The following is a 17,780-nucleotide window of genomic DNA, read 5'->3' as shown; positions in this document are numbered from 1 at the left end:
TCCTTGCATTCAAAGTGTTAAGTCCTCAAAATACAAAAAAGGCTCTTTGTTATTTTACCAAATCATCAAATGATGCAAATAAATATAAAATGTATATGAAAGGCATACCTGTCCAAAAGTGTGAACTGCTTCTTACTTTTTTAATTTATCATGGCATCTTAGATTGCCAATGGGGTGCAGTATTGTTTTGTTACCTTTAGTGTTTTTTGTGAGGATATATTTTAAAAAATGAATTTGACACATGTCTCTCTCAGGCTCAGTCAAACTTGCTGTCTGCTGCAGAGTTTCATTCTGCTTGGTGTCTGGTTCATAAATAAATACCATCTTCCAGTATCTTTGTTCTTTAAAATGGCCAGTGGGGCAGAAGAGGTGGAAAGGATGTTAGCAATAACTCTTTCCAGCTTACTGGTGATGTCATGCTTACCTCAGTAGTGCTGTGCAGATGCTCCCAATATGCATGCATGCATGCAACAATATATAATGTACTAGCTATCCCCTGCGGCTCTGCCCCCATAGTAGTGTAACAGGACAAACTTTAAAAATCAATAAACAAACCAGGTATCACTAGCTAATTGGAGGCAAGGTATACTCCAAAACGTGTCGAGAGGTAGACTGACTCGAACGGAGGCTGGCGCGTGAGTGAGGAGGGCCCCCTCCACTCGGTTTGTAGCTTCTGTCTAGGATTATTGCAAATAAATTGCTCCTGCAAGTGAACTATAATACTTAGCACAAGAAGTCGCAAAATCAACTGGAATGTTCAAGCAAGTTATAGGAAAAAACCCGATCTAAATCCGTTAAGTAGTTCTCTCGTGAAAAGTGAACAGACAGACAGACGTTGGATTATATATATATATATATATATATATATATATATATATATATATATATATATATATATATATATATATATATGTATATATATATACAGTGGAACCTTGGTTCATGATCAGAATTCATTCCAAAACTCTGGTCGTAAACCGATTTGGTCGTGAACTGAATTAATTTCCCCCATAGGATTGTAAATACGATTAATCCGTTCCAGACCATATGAACTGTATGTAAATGTATATTTTTTTTAAGTTTTTAAGCACAAATATAGTTAACTAAACCATAGAATGCAAGGTATAATAGTAAACTAAATATAAAAACATTGAATAACACTGAGAAAACCTTGAACAATAGAGAAAACTAAATCCGAACTTTATTTAAAAGCCAACCATAAGCAACCAAGAAAGTAACATTGCAGTAGTTCACGCTAATAGCCTTACAACCCGATCGCTGTGTAAACTTTTTTTTAATGAGTTTTAAGCACAGGGAAAAAATGAACATTTGCAAAAACAGAAAAGTAACATTGCAACAATTCACGCTACGAACCAAAAAATGAAGATTTGAAAAATCCGTAATACAAAAACTAACCATAAACCACCAAGAAAACTAACCTTGCATGAGTCGAGTTCTGGCATGAAGTGAGGAGGAACTGGGTGGAGAACAATCCGGTTTTGTCGCAGTTGAAGACTGCGGGATGTAGCCTTTGTCCTTAACTAATTTTGTGAAATTTTTCACGAATTCTTTCGCAGCTTCAGCGTCGGAACTAGCAGCCTCTCCATGCCTTACCACACTATGAATGCCACTTCTCTTGCGAAACTTTTCAAACCATCCTCTACTGGCTTTAAATTCCTCACTTTCGCCACTCGTAGAAGGATAGTTTTGCAGCAAATCGCCATGAATCTTCCTGGCTTTCTCGCATAACATCGCCTCGCTTACGCTATCCCCTGCAAGTTGCTTCTCGTTCAGCCACACTAGCAACAGTTTTTCCACCTCTTCCAGCACTTGAGGCCTCTGTCTGGTTAATGCTGTAACTCCTTTTGCAACATCAGCTGCTTTAATTCTTTCTGCTTTAGAATAGTCGAAATTGTAGATTTTGACTTCTTGTACTCGGCGGCAAGATCAGTAACACGAACGCCATGCTCATAGTTTTCAATAATTTCTTTCTTTACTTTGATTTCAATTTTCGGCTTTCTTCTCACCACTCTTCACTTGCTTAGAAGCCATGGTTAACTGCAAAAGCACACGAAATACTGTAGAGCACAAAGAGTTCACAGGTAAAACACGCACGTGTGACTGAGAACAATGAACAGGGAGAGGCTGAACACATGCTTAAATACAGTAATCGGCGCATACGAACTGGAAGGGAAATGAAATAGAGCACAAAGAGTTCACAGCGAAAGCACCACGCACATGCAAGCACGCACGTCTGACCGAGAACAATGCAACACGTGCGAAAATCATCGGTGTGCACAAACCGAAAGGGAAACTGGCTTGTTCGTATACCGAGTGTGTGGTCATGAACTGAGGCAAAAGTTTGGCGAACTTTTTGGTTGTAAATTGATGTGTACGTGTACCGAGACGTTTGTGAACCGAGGTTCCACTGTATATATATATATATATATATATATATATATATATATATATATATATAGTCACAGGTGGCTGGGGGGGCGACCTGGCTGGGATGCCCCAGAGGACCGGAAGAGGGTTTCGCCCGCCCCAGTCCACGTGGATTCGACCACCCAGGTTTTACAGAGTTTTGAAGCTCAACCCTGTAGGGGCCCGTGGTCACCGCCAGGGGGCGCCCTGATGCCTTGGACCTCAGCACTTCCGCCACACCCGGAAGTGCTGGGGGGAAGAGGAGCAGGGACACCTGGAGTGCTTCCAGTTACGCAGCTGGCACTTCCACCAAACTAGGGAGTGCCGGTGGAAGATTGCCGGGAAGCACCTGGAGCACATCCAGGTGTGTATAAAAGGGGCTGCCTCCCTTCATACGTGGACTTGAGTCGGGTGGAAGCAGGACGAGGTCTATGGAGGAGGCAAGGAGGTGGCCTGAAGAAGTAAGGCAGTGTGTTTGTGGCCAGGACTTTGGGGACTTTTGGGGACTGTGGAGCACTTTTGTAAATATGACTTTGTATAATAAACGTGTGTGGGGTGATTCAAACGGGTCTGCCTGTCTGCGTCTGGGTCATGTTCCACTATATATATATATATATATATATATATATATATATATATATATATATATATATATATATAAAATGATGGGGTAGTGGATTAAATAACTATTAATAAACATTAAGATACTAAGAACAGACCATTAGGTATGGGCGTGGTTTTCAGAATGGGGAAATTGTTAAACTCACCTATCCCAAACATGCCTTATGACTTGCCAGCTTATGATGTTACCTTCTAATCTCTCATTTACCTCCCATATATGACAGTGAAGAAGACATGGAATATTTCAAGAGTCTTTGTGGTTTGAAATATTGAACTACCAGTGTAGTTCCACATATTTCCTCTTTTCACTGTATAACCCACCACCCCTCCATGTTTGTTATCTCAAGAATACTATTTTTCCCTTAATGATACGCAATGTTCAGAAGCATTTTTTGTCAGTAACATGGCTGGCAGCATATCTAGTGGGGCCTAAATATTTATTGTGTTTGATCTGTCTCTCACATGGGTAGAAAGTGAACATGACAATTTCCCATTAATTGAGGTGAGTAGGCAGTTGAATGACAGGTTCTCATTTTTCTCCACTGAACTGCCAGTTAGATTGCACATTTATGTCACTTGGTTTATTCGACATTTGTCACACTCTTGCAGCAAAGTAGAGCTTGAGAAGGGTTACTGCAGACCAGAGACATTGTATGCTGCTCTAGGAGCAGGATGACTGTCAATCAGTTTCGACAGTTCTTGGCACTACTTGCGGAGCTCTAAAACACCACAACAGCAAGAATATGTCACTTATTTTGGGCACCTTGAGATATGGTTTGGCCTTGCTCAGCACATCAACAAACCAGATGGGAGAATTAATTTTTGGCTCACTCTTCAGTAAAAGGGCTGAATGCTGAGCTTCCTGTGAGCTTATGCTACTCAACCAGCTTCCAACCATGTTTCATAAATTTGCTGAGATTTTACCCTATGAACATCTGCACGTGATCTTTTTTTAAAAACAATTTTGTTTTAGGATTGGCAATGCACATAATTCACTCGAGCTCCAATGTGCAAAGCATAGAATTATTCAACTTAAAATTATATATCGAATGCATCTCTCTTGTATAAAATTGTCTAAAATGCTTCCAGTGCAAGATCCAACCTGCGAACGCTGTAATCAAGCTCCGGCCTCACTGGGTCACATGTTTTGGGCCTGCACCAAATCAACATCATTTTGGACCAAAATCTTTAAATGCCTTTCAGACAGCTTGGATGTCACAATCCCTCCTAATCCATTAACAGCTGTGTTTGGTGTACTTCCAGATGGGCTTAAAGTGGAGAAGGACAAGCAAACTGTTATTGCCTTAACTACACTACTGGCATGTAGACTTATCTTGCTCAATTGGAAGAATCCTAACTCTCCTATTCTAAGTCAGTGGGTAACTGATGTTATATACTGTTTGAAACTGGAAAAATCTAATTTGCACTCCGAGGATCTGTACAAAACTTTTTCAAAACCTGGCAGGACCTAATTAATAACATTTTAGAATAAGCTTTTAAATTGAGGAAGCAGGTTCTCTCCCGTCTTTTACTCCATTTATCTTTATTCATTTATTATTTTATCTATTCATTTGTCTTTACTAGCTTATAGTTTAACAGTGCTGTCCTAGCTCTCTTTCTCAGGGGTGGGGGTTGATTTGTTTCAAACCTTTTTTTCTTTTTGTAAAACTTGAGTTATGTGTATGGAATGTTATTTGATTTTAATAAATTCAATAAAATTAAAAAAAAAACAATTTTGTTCAATTTTAACAGGTCTTTGAATTTTGCATTCAAAGTTCTTATTTGCAAATGTGACCTTCATTTCCTCAGACTTTTTATCATGATATTTTTATGTAACAATTTTCAAGATTAAAAAAATGAGTGACTCAAAAAAAGAACATCTTGCAACCAGAGAGAGACAGTAAATCCATTAGGCGGCCACCTAACACTCTTTCACCGGAGTGGCACCATTTTTGAAACATAAGGGGCATGTGTTCTGGGCACCAAGGGCACCGTTTATGTAACTCAAGTGGTGTTTTTTTCCAGAAAGTTCATGTTATGAACACTAATGAGCACCTTTTGGTAACTGAAGGGGCACATGTGGATTCCAGACACCAAAGTGGACCCCCAACCCCACTCCTTTGAAGTAATAATGCTAATATTGCACTAATGTACACTGAGGAGTGCTGTTTATGTAACACAAGCGAAGTTTGCTCCAGGTTGTCCACTCCTCCTTCTTCCCCCCACTATTCGCAATATGGATACCAAGGGACACTGTTTGGCCAACTCAAGGTACTCCGTATGGGCTTCGACTGGCACTGATAACAGCACAGATGTTGGAACTTATTGCAGTCATTTATGCTGGCAAGAAGAAAAAAAGATGTTCAGCCCCATGCACTTTGTTGTAAAGTGATCTGACCTGTATTTAAATAACATTATCTCCCTAAATTCATGCAATCAATAGAACCAGTCATTTTGAATCTGTGTCTAACTGCTGGATTACTTGCTGTATCTAGCAGCATTTTTATTACCAATCATAAATTTAGTGTGCGTGCCTTACATGACAAATGGAGAGGCAACAATTATTTGAATATTAAGGTAAACTATAAAAGCTATCTCAACCATTTACTGTGCGGTAACAGATAAGAAAACATGATATCATTTTAAAAATATCCAGATCATGCAATAAGCAATGTATCCTCATCTTTTAATAATGTTGTGTGTCTATCTGCAAGATTAGTGATCCCTTAAGTAGTAGGGTCACTTCACTAATACATATTCCTTTTGTGATCATGAATGGATAAACTAGATTTACACTACATGCTCTGTCATGTAAGAATTAAGTCCACAGTCCACGTTATGACTTTCTGTTTATGTCCATTAAAATATGTAACCTCATATTGCATTACATTTTCCTTTGAATATTCATAACAAACAAACATACAGCTAAAGAGTAAATGAAAAAGTATTTGAATTGAGTTTTAAGACCAAAAAACAGCTGTGGTACTCTTCATAAAACATCACTTCTCATTACCAACACGTTTCAGCTTTTTCACAATATCTGGGGTTATTTCAAGGATTTATGTCAATGCTCATTTGCTTTGTGGGTGTCTAATGACCTTTAAACCATTTAAAGCAAAATCAAAGTAAAAACTGTAAAAACAGCAAGTGAGATTCCATAATAATATTATCCCCAGCTCCTGCACGTCCAATCCACGTATTCAGTTTAATATTCGACAAATTACTTTCAAATCCTTGCATGAACAATACCTTAATTCCTTCTTTTTCTCGCTTATTCATTTCATGCTTCATATCCAAAATGTTTCAAATTCTTATCTTTACTGAAAATACTCATACATTGTAGAAATTTCCATTTATCCAACTTATTTGCAAGCATACACATTCAGTTTGACCAAATTCAAAGAATCTCTTAGTGTTTAGTCAAATTTTGATCAATTTGATGTGCATGTCACAAGCTGCCTACGGAAGTATTTAGCCTGCTATTAGTTTGGGACCGACCAGGACTGGCAGTTGATGCCAGCAGAGTCAAAACAAAATATTATGGCAGGAAGAATGGATAAAAGTAAAACAGCTGTTTATTACATCAGTCTCTTGTAAAGAAAAAATCTGGTGCAGGAATGTATACAGTGCACACACTCACACAGAAAAATTTTAGAAAGTGAAAAAAATAATCCATAAACTTCTGCTCCTCAAACTACGAAACTATCAGGAGCTTGAACTGACTAATAGGAAACTGTTACTCTCCACAGAAGCAGACAGACACACAGCCACTCACTCGTTACTGATGGCTCATGAACACCTCTCTAATCCAAAGTCAGTTAACCGACCCCTAGCAAACAATGTCCCACACCTTATAAAGCCGATGCCATTTCTCTCTCTGCACTGCTGCAGGATGAAACTAATTGTAATTCCCTTTAAGGGGGAAAATGACCTAAATGCCTCACAACCAAACTAAACCTAACCCTACTCAATAGAAACACTAACACCAAAACCAATATCGCTTTTGTATATCTGCAATCTCAAAAATAACAAACTCAAAAGAAAAAGTTAAACCAACAGAAACTCAATGCCTTTAAAAAAAAACCTTTATCCTCCTGACTTTCTGTTTTCCAAATCCCTGAGCACGGCACATGCGCCACATTTAAAATGGCATTGGGACTGGCTCACTCATCTTTATTAGCAAGGTGATGGCCGGAGAATAATACGCTACAGCAACTCCCTCCCATTATGCGCTAATAACTGATGATAAGTCCTCTTATTTAAATGCCTTCGTTCTGAGTTTTTCCCTGTTACAAAAACTGTGATGTTTAAATACCTCATTGTGCCACTGTGCATTCAGAGTCGTGCCGGTTTCAGCTGCAAGTTGCTATTGTGAACGCGTGGCTGCGTCACAGTGCATCTGTGCAGAAATGCAGGAAACCTTTAATGGATACCACTATAAAGGAATCTAGAAAGAAAGGGTTGACTAGGACAAAGGTTTTTACTCAGTCAGTCATTGTCTAACCCACTTAGCCCAGAACATGGTCGCAGGGTGTGCTGGAGCCCATCCCAGCTAGCATAGGGTACAAGGCAGGAATAAACCCTGGACAGGACGCAGTCCATCACAGGGCTAACACACACATACACACACACACACCCCAACCACACACTAAGGTCAATTTAGTACCTCCAATCCACGTAATCTGCATGCCTTTGGACTGTGGGAGGAAACTGGAGCATCCAGACAAAAACCTGCAAAGACAGACAGGGAGGACCTAGAACACAAGCCATGGTCTCCTTACAGCTAAGTAGCCATTTTCCTCCATTGAAAGTGAAAGGTAGATTTATATTGTAACGGTACTGACAAGTTACACCAGCCAGGGTTGAGTCATCCCAGTATGAGCTGGCATTACATTACCAGTGGCAGGGGTGCCTATGTAAATGGCAAACCTGCAAAGTTACATGCAACTAGTGCAGTAAAGGCAAGCAGTCCTTTTAAGGGTAGCGAGCCACCTCAAAGAGCCATGTAAAGAGCAGGGAATCCATCCATTGCAGTGCTCGGCACCGATGCTACATTGGTGACAGGAGCAGGAAGAGAAGGCCTACAGTCCGACTTAGCACAGTGATGAGTGCCTCAGAGACATAAAACAGATTTACTTGGCTATTCAGAAGTAGCAGACTGGGGGGAAGACAGCTGAGAGACTGCCACCTATGCAGCTCTCCACCACCACTCCATCTGCTAAAGTCCATTAGCCTGGGTGTGTAGACTCTGGTGGAGATTCGGGCTCAAGGAGACGGGGAAAAGTGTGGCAGATAGAGTTGCTACTGAACACAAATAAGCTGTGAGAAGCATGGCTGAGGCAGAGGACAAGGCCGATTGTAGAGGCTGTAATAAAACACGAGGACAGTTAGAAAGTATTGGGGCACCTTGAAGGCAAACCCCATATATTTGATGGCCAAATGTTTGAAGATCAGAACATTGACTGAGACTAAGATGGTGGCACTGCCCCTTATGAGGGAGCCAGACGAGAAGTGGCGGGGTCAGGACACCACGATCCAGAAGGGCATCATGGGGACTGGCAGTTATCCGATTTGTAGGAACAAAAGGAGGAGAAACATTAGGTAACAGTGCCATCCCTCGGTTCAGGGTGAAATTACAACTAGATGAGCCCTCAAGTCATCTCCCAAGCACATGTGTGTGAGAAGGTGTTGTGAAGCAGAGTTAGAGGAAGAATCTCAAAGCTGAGATCCAGACGTGGAACATGGTTTTCTACTCCAGTTCAGTGAAGGAAAACAGCCAAGAGACTGGATCATCTGCATCTCCACCGAAAGAGGTATGCTGATCAGCATCGAATGTCTCTGTTGCACCACATGATACTGCAGCACTCAACATCCCAGGTGTGTCATTTGACAACACAGTGCTCACAATCCCTACTAATATTCCAAATCACCAGCTGCATGGCTGAAGCCCACACTGCCATTTGTGCGCTGTTGCAAGGAGTTGAACGTGATTTCTGATGACTGTGACTTTAGCAGGAGGGCTTTGTAACGTTGCTGACATGATACATTAGCCAGGGATGAGTCACGCAAGTATGAGCTGGCATTATATCAGCAGTGACAGGGGTGCCTATATAAATGCCAAGCCTAAAAATTGGCATGCTTTTCCAACTTTTGTGACAAAAAGTCAGCAGTCGTTTTAAGAATAGCGTGCCACCTCAAAGAGAAAATCCATCCATTGTGGCTCTTGGCACCTACGCTACAATATTAATACACTTAATTTTGTGGGGAAGAAGTCCAAGTGTGAGTGGAGGAAATGAATCTTGAGTGACATGTTGCACTTCATTGTCTTGTATGCTTTGTGAAGTTTGTCTACCAGCTGAATGCAGTTTGGGGCTCTGTAATTGCCCAGAAAACTGTCAACAACGTCTTTGAAGGCTTTCCGGAGCCTTCAAACAGGCAATGTTTTCCAGCCCAACCCACTGATCTTCAAACCGCTTGTCACTCATAACATGTCTGATCTGGGGGCCAACAAAAATGCCCTCTTTGAGCTTGGCATCAGTTATTCTTGGGAACATCTATCTTAAATAATGAAAACCTTCACCTTCCTTGTTCAGTGCTTTCACAAAATTCTTCATGAGGCCCAGTTTTATGTGAAGAGGAGGCAAAAATATCTTTTCCGGGTTGACAAGCGATTCATGTGCCACATTTTTCTGTCCTGGAATAGTGCGACTCTTTGGCATGGCTGTCCCATTCACAGATGAAACAGTACTTTGTATAGCTGAGCAGCGGTCCTAGTAACAGAGCAACGACTTTAAGATCTCCACAGATATTCCAGTTGTACCTGCTATACTGGACGTGTTTCAGCAACAGTTCCTTATTTTCATACGTTTCTTTCATGTGAGTTGCAAAGCAAACAGGTACTGAAGGATAAATGTTGCTATTGTGTAGCAGAACAGCTTTCAGGCTTAACATTGACAAATCAATGAAGAGACACCACTCTTCAAGGTTGTGATCACAACCCAAAGCAGAGAACAACCCTTCAATGTCACAACAGAAACAGAGACTGTCGACTTGTGCAAAAAATTTGGTTATATCATGATTTTGGCCTCAAAACACAGAACTTTTCGTACCTGGTAACAGCAAATACCATTCCTGCAGTTTCAAACCCAGCAGCTCGGCTTTTGCTTTTGACAGACCCAAATCTCTGGCAAAATTGTTCAATTCGGACTGTGTTATCAGATGTGGATCGCCTGATGAGCACGGTTCAAAATCCGGGTCAATGTCACTGTCAGTACCCTGCATTGCAGTTTCTTCATCTGGTTCATCTATGGTCCAATCCTCTGGTGGTTTCGGAATTGGAAGACTGTCGTCATGTGGCACGGGTCTCATTGCTGAAGGCAGATTAGGATATTCAATTGACTTCTTGTTTTTGGCAGAGAAACCAAACACATTAGTCAAACAGAAGTAACAGTCATATCATTGGAACAGCAAACGGCATCGTCTTTCGAGTGCCTCTGAGCCAGCCTCTCAGACTGACAGCACATGTCGCACAGCAAATGTGAGGCGCCCATTCCTTGTTTTGCAAGTGTATATTCGCCGCAGATATAGCAGAATGTATCGCAGCTGTTATGACATTGACGAGACATATCGCCTGACACCAAAACGTCTATAGCATCAAGCTTACTTAATGTTATATTGCTACAGATACTATACTTTACTATACTGATACTATACATACTGTACACACTGATTATCTATATTAACCAAATGAGCAGGATCGGTATATGCAAGCCACCTTTATAGCATGCTGAGACAGCGTCAAGCGCGTTCAGACCTGCCCAGGCATGCCCAGGATGTCAACTTCCACAGAACAGCTTCCAACCTGGCCTGATTCCATGCCTGGACATGCCCAGGCTGCACAAACCGTTGTTGATAAGTCACTTACGTGAGCGAAAATGTTTGGATACAAATATAAGAAAAAATCATGACAAAACTGAAGATTTCTCTGAAATGGTACGTGATGGGTAAATTTGATGTGATATTCATGATCAGCACCCAGAAATCTATAAGAAACACCCAACAGTGTTCAAGAAGCAAAAACTTTGTTGTGCAGTGATATCAGAAATATTTCTGAAATGAAAAATGAAATGCTTCTACATTAAGTTTCCAAATGCTGTAAACAGTTGAATATGTAGACATTTCAAAACATTTTGGAAACTGATACATTATTCATGTTTCAAATTTTTTTAAGTTAAAAAAGTTAGATGGCATAAAGGTCCTGTTTAGATCTGGTAACTTTATAGCATGCGTTAGTTCCAGGAATGGCTACAGTAACCCATAAGTTTGTAACAGGAAAAGGATGAATAAAGCAGAAGGAGAGGAATGATCTCTATGACAGAAAAAAATGTATCCTAGGTATAATAAACAGACAAATAAATATTTTTGGTATGTACATTTTGTCTAAAGAATTTACGTGTGACTAGATTAAATGAAACCCTAAAGTGGCAAACATGAAGTTGTTTACAGCAAAAAGACACTAAACCAATTTGTTACAGTTCTTGGAGCAAAAGGATACATTTCTAATCGATGTAAGAAATCTTGATTCTTAGTGGCAATTGTCCCTGACAGATGAAGTGATACAAGAGAAGACCACAGCCAAAAATACAGTTTAAGAACACATCATTTAGCACTTGAACTAATGCAGTTTCAGGACTATCAGCTTGTCTAAACCCAGAATTGAACGCTTTATAGAGGATGCTTGACAAAATAACAGGTAGTAATTGGGTAAAAGCTATCCTCTCCATAACATTAAATAGAAAAAGGATGATTTGTCTTTGGCTGGGATTTTGAAAATTTGCTACCTTGCGTTAGCTCAATCCAAATGAAATGCCACAACACTGCATCCATTTTTTTATTGAAGGGGAAACCTTGACAGCTTTTAAAAGGCATCTGGATGAGATATCGCGACAACGTAGCTATTAGCTAAATGAACAACCTCCTAGGAGTGAATGGTCTACTCTTATTTTTAGATTTCTTGTGTTCTTATCATATGGTTCAATTATATTGGTGGTAACGGCCCCCTACAGGTTTTTTTAAAAACATGAGATAAGCTGTAGCAAAAACTGTAATGCCACAAAACATTTAAACTAAACAAAAAAACAGGTCTGTCATAGTGAGCAAACATATAATAAATACAGCAATGATATTTTAAACTTACAGGAATACTAATTTTGACTGCAAAAGCACACACCAGTACTACTGTATTCTGATTTTTAATTGCATTTCCTCAATAGCACAGATTATAGTTTTATCCCCACAAGAATAAAAGTAAAGCACAGTCAGTGCATCCTTAGACTTCATTTGTTATAACAAAAACAACAGGAAAGATGTTAAACCCATGGAAATATCAGTTTGATAGTCTCATTACCCTTGGTGCACAACACAGAAGCAGAGATTTTAGAGCAGTGCTGAATTCCATTAGCTGTTATCTAAAGGCTGTGACAGTCTGATGTTTACTTCCAACTGAAGAATGCCCCCTGCCATTCAGTATGAAGCACTGTCATCATAACAACATCAGCCTACAGCCATGCCTGGCAGCATTCCCAAAATCAAAATCCCAAGTGAATTTCAAAACTATGGATTACATCAGATGATTTTATTGAAAAGACAATGCAGATCCCACCTAAATATTAGTCATGGGTGAACAGCATAATGAAGCACTCTCTTGCAGTTGCTAGTGTTCACGCTTACCCTGATCATTTTTTAAAAAATATATTGATATGTGTACTTGACCTTTTTTCTTTTTTTTTCTTTTTTTAATGTTTTCACTTTAAAGAGTCACTGGTATTTGATTAAACATTGCCATCTGGTGGTATTTTCCATACACTGTTACAAAACGTGTATTTTAAATTTAGTCATAATGGACTGTTGCTGTGATTTTTTTTTTTGGGTTCACGTTCACTTTATTTTAGATCTTCTTACAGTTACTGGATGTGATGTTTTAAGCCTGCCAATCAGTAGCTTTTAAGCCATGTGATTAGTCTTGTGAAAATAAACATATCTGCAGTGCAAGAAAATTGTAAAACATTGCCTATAATCCAGTTCAGAGACATGTAAGGTGGGGTAGAGGGCTATGTCTCCATCAACAGCGACTCAGGAACCAGCCTTGAACATGATCCCAATCCTCTGCAGGCATTTTAGCGCAGTAACACAACATTCTTTTGTTCTATAATAAGTGCAACATTTTATTGCCTTATGAGTCTTAAAACTTTAAAATTTTGTCTTATGGAATAACTAATGATGTCACTTTTTGCTCCAATATCTTAACATAAGGTCAGTTTGACTGTGTGGATGCTGAAGAGAGTATATTTTATACATATAGTTCAGCTTTCTTCACGTAATGAATCTGAAGTTGGAAAGAGATCCTGGGCTGGAGGCTTAATTTTCTCAAGTCTTGGGCTGTCACAGGGAAAGCGAAATGATGAGTGAAAAGTTGCTTTGCTGGTACTTGAAAGATATGAGGTTTTTCAAACTGAAGGTGGAAGGTCCAGAGTGATATTTGAGTTTCTTATTTTGGTATTTTATGCAAAGAGTCGTGCAGAGCTGTCACTGCCTGTAATGCTGTGGTCCTCAAAATGGCAGAGGTGAGACATGAAGTCATGTTGCTGGAAGAAGAACTGCCAGTTGTACCACTTCATTAAAGAGGATCTCCTTTATTTGATCTATCCTTGCTTGTTTAACATGGGATTTACACTTGGTTGTATTTACTTCTATTGATTTAATTTTTTCATTGCTCCATGTACACATTCTACCTATACCTACCTACACATGAACAATCCTACCTTATTATGTTTTCCTTCTTCTTAGTTGTTCTTCTCTTTCTACTACTTGAAGTATCCATCCATTATCCAACCCGCTATATCCTAACTACAGGGTCACGGGGGTCTGCTGGTGCCAATCCCAGCCAACACAGGGTGCAAGGCAGGAAACAAACCCCAGGCAGGCCACCAGCCCACCGCAGTACTTAAAGTATTATTATTATTATTATTATTACCTTTGTGATGAATGAAATGTCATCATTATTACCAAGAAAACCACATTTTGTGGCTCAGAGTGTCAAAGAATCATAAAGTCATTAATTATCAAATGCAAGCTCTTAATCCTTGATAAGGGTAGGATGCTTCATTAACACTTCTTATGTCCTACTCTTAGGCAGGACAAATTCATATCTTAATCAGACTTTTAGTGCAATTCCCAGAAGGAATTCTGAGATGCTTGATAAACACAGGCACAAAGTCGACTACTTAGTGCTAGATGGGTGAAGAAGAGCCATACAGCTCCTTCCATGGCACCTGTTTGCTTTTGCTTTGGTTAGGATTATAATCAGAGTTTGTATGGTGTCTGTATCTTCTTTTCCCTACAATGAAATGAGGTGTGGCCTGCTGACATTAATCATTAACATTTTTAAAAAAATGAGACATTGGTTTTATTCTGGGTGTGTAAGCTCATCACAACAATAACATTTATTTATATAGTACTGTTTCATACACAGGATGAAAAGTGCTTTCCAAGATGTCAAACAAACAGATACAAGAAAAGAAAAAAATTAAATTAGGCAAGAATAATAAGAATCAGTAATAAAAAATAAAGAAATATGAGTTTACATAACAGATATATATAATGTAAATATATATATATATATATATATATAGGGGCGGCACGGTGGCGTAGTGGGTAGCGCTGCTGCCTCGCAGTTGGGAGACCTGGGGACCCGGGTTCACTTCCCGGGTCCTCCCTGCGTGGAGTTTGCATGTTCTCCCCGTGTCTGCGTGGGTTTCCTCCGGGCGCTCCGGTTTCCTCCCACAGTCCAAAGACATGCAGGTTAGGTGGATTGGCGATTCTAAATTGGCCCTAGTGTGTGCTTGGTGTGTGGGTGTGTTTTGTGTGTGTCCTGCGGTGGGTTGGCACCCTGCCCTGGATTGGTTCCCTGCCTTGTGCCCTGTGTTGGCTGGGATTGGCTCCAGCAGACCCCCGTGACCCTGTGTTCGGATTCAGCGGGTTGGAAAATGGATGGATATATATATATATATATAAACAGTATATACAGGTATATATATATATATATATATATATATATATATACTGTAAAATCCGAAGCCTAAATGTGCAACGGTGACTTTGTTAATGTCATGTTTTTTGTCACGCTTTATTTATTTTAAAACCTACATATATATGTTTGATATCATTCTTTTCAGAATTTATCGAACTTTAATGTGATGTTGTTAGATTTTCAGATTCTTATTCTGTTTTTATATTATAAACTAAAAAATATCAAGAACTCACGTCTCGCGAGACAGGACTTTGTGCCAAAAGATTTAACCACACTCGGGGCCGGAAATAAAACACAAGCAGTAGGACAGCTGCTGTACAGGCTTTTAAATGTTCAAAGCACCCCACAAGATGCAGATCACAGAGCACGCACGGCAGCAGCAACAATCCAGCAGCTGATCGAGAAAAGAGGAGGTAAAAAAAATAATTGTATTTGTTTCCCATTGTATCACCATTTAAGAGGGGGTTTCGAAGGAGCAACCGTATCTCCTTGGGGTGCATTCAACCCCCCTCTTCACAAGCAGAGATGAGCAGATGAAGGGGCAGGGGTTTCCTTCCTGCTTCCAGTCCCGCAGTGGTCGAACTGGAGGGCGTCGGTCGTGTTATAACTGCAGCCACTGTGGTCACATCTGGCGGTGTTGTCCGGAGAGGGCGTCCAATTGGCAGGGATGTCGGGGCAACACCCCCGGACCTCTTGTTTATGTTTCCACAGGTCCAGAGCCATGGTGCTGAGGACACCGTTTCCCCTTCCTGGAGAAGACCAGCCCTCGTGGGACGGGCCGCTGAGCCCCACAGGGCTCATCTGAGAGAGGTGCAATTTGGCAGATGGCCGGGTCCCATGCCCCACCGGGACACCTCTTCGATGTATGTTCCAGGGGGAGCAACCATGAGCTGTTCAATACCTCCTGGGACGCTTGGTGGCAGCCACCCTGGCTGACGGTGGTGCCTCAGCTCCCTGCAGGGCTTCATGGTAGATAGAGTTCTCCACAACCCTGTTGGGATCTGGGGAGGCCGCCAGCGGGTATTGCATTGGTCCCTGATCCTGGCTGGACGAGTCTTCAGCCCCGGGTGTCTATATAAGGGGCCAGCAACCATGACTCAGTAGCCAGAGTCGGAAGGAGGAGGACGAAGTTTGACGGGAGGAATGGTGGTGCCAGAACGGAGTGTGTTTTGTGCTTGTGACATTTGGACTGTGTTGTGGCTGGGGGACACGGGGAAGATGTGCCCTCCAGCTGAAGAAAATAAAGGTTTTCTTTGTGCTTTTTTTACGTGCCTCCATGTGAGTCTGCGCCTCTTTTACAATATATATATATATATATATATATATATATATATATATATATATATATACAGTGATCCCTCGCTATATCGCGCTTCGCCTTTCGCGGCTTCACTCCATCGCGGATTTTATATGTAAGCATATTTAAATATATATCGCGGATTTTTCGCTGCTTCGCGGGTTTCTGCGGACAATAGGTCTTTTAATTTCTGGTGCATGCTTCCTCAGTTGGTTTGCCCAGTTGATTTCATACAAGGGACGCTATTGGCAGATGGCTGAGAAGCTATCCAGCTTACTTTCTCTCTCTCTCTCTCTCTTGCGCTGACGTAGGGGGGTGTGAGCAGGGGGGATGTGTGCAGCTGCTTCCTGAAAGGACATGCTGCACGGAGCTTCGCATACTTAAAAGCTCAAAGGGCACGTATTGATTTTTTTTATCTGTCTCTCGCTATCTCTCTCTCTCTCTCTCTCTCTTCCTCTCTCTTCCTGCTCCTGACAGAGGGGGTGTGAGCTGCCGCCTTCAACAGCTTTGTACCGGCGGTGCTTCGCATACTTAAAAGCCAAAAAGCCGTATTGATTTTTTTTTTGACTGCTTGCTTTGCACTCCTTTGAAAAGGAAGATATGTTTGCATTCTTTTAATTGTGAGACAGAACTGTCATCTCTGTCTTGTCATGGAGCACAGTTTAAACTTTTGAAAAAGAGACAAATGTTTGTTTGCAGTGTTTGAATAACGTTCCTGTCTCTCTACCACCTCCTGTGTTTCTGCGCAAATCTGTGACCCAAGCATGACATTCTAAAAATAACCATATAAACATATGGTTTCTACTTCGCGGATTTTCCTATTTCGCGGGTGGCTCTGGAACGCAACCCCCGCGATGGAGGAGGGATTACTGTATATATATATATATATATATATATATATATATATATATTAGAAGAATGAAGTCCTTATATATAATATTGTATTCTAATTCCCTAAAAATGCACCCAATGATAAGGTCAGATGGTCAGGAGGACAGAAAAAAACAGGAAAAAAAAACTCCAGTTAAGCAGGAGGTAAAAAAATCACAGGGTTTCCAACACCAAGCGACCACCCAGCCCCTACTGGGCATTCTTTGTAACATAAATGTTCTTATGTCATTTCTCATTGTTTCCAGGCTTTGTCCTAGACAATCTGACACAGTGGGTCTCAAGGAAGGTTTGGGCAACTGCCTTCATTTGAGCATCACAAGTGGCTCCACAGTGCCTCAATCAGGTGGTACACAATTCCACAACACAAAAATTGGAACAGTAAGCAGAGAAAAGTACAGACTTGTAAAGATTGCATATAAAGAATATGATCTATGCATGTATAGTCTATTAGAAGTA

The sequence above is a fragment of the Erpetoichthys calabaricus genome, chromosome 4, assembly GCF_900747795.2.
Source record: "Erpetoichthys calabaricus chromosome 4, fErpCal1.3, whole genome shotgun sequence".
In the NCBI taxonomy this organism is placed as follows: Eukaryota; Metazoa; Chordata; class Cladistia; order Polypteriformes; family Polypteridae; genus Erpetoichthys; species Erpetoichthys calabaricus.
Note: the sequence above shows the minus strand (reverse complement) of the source record.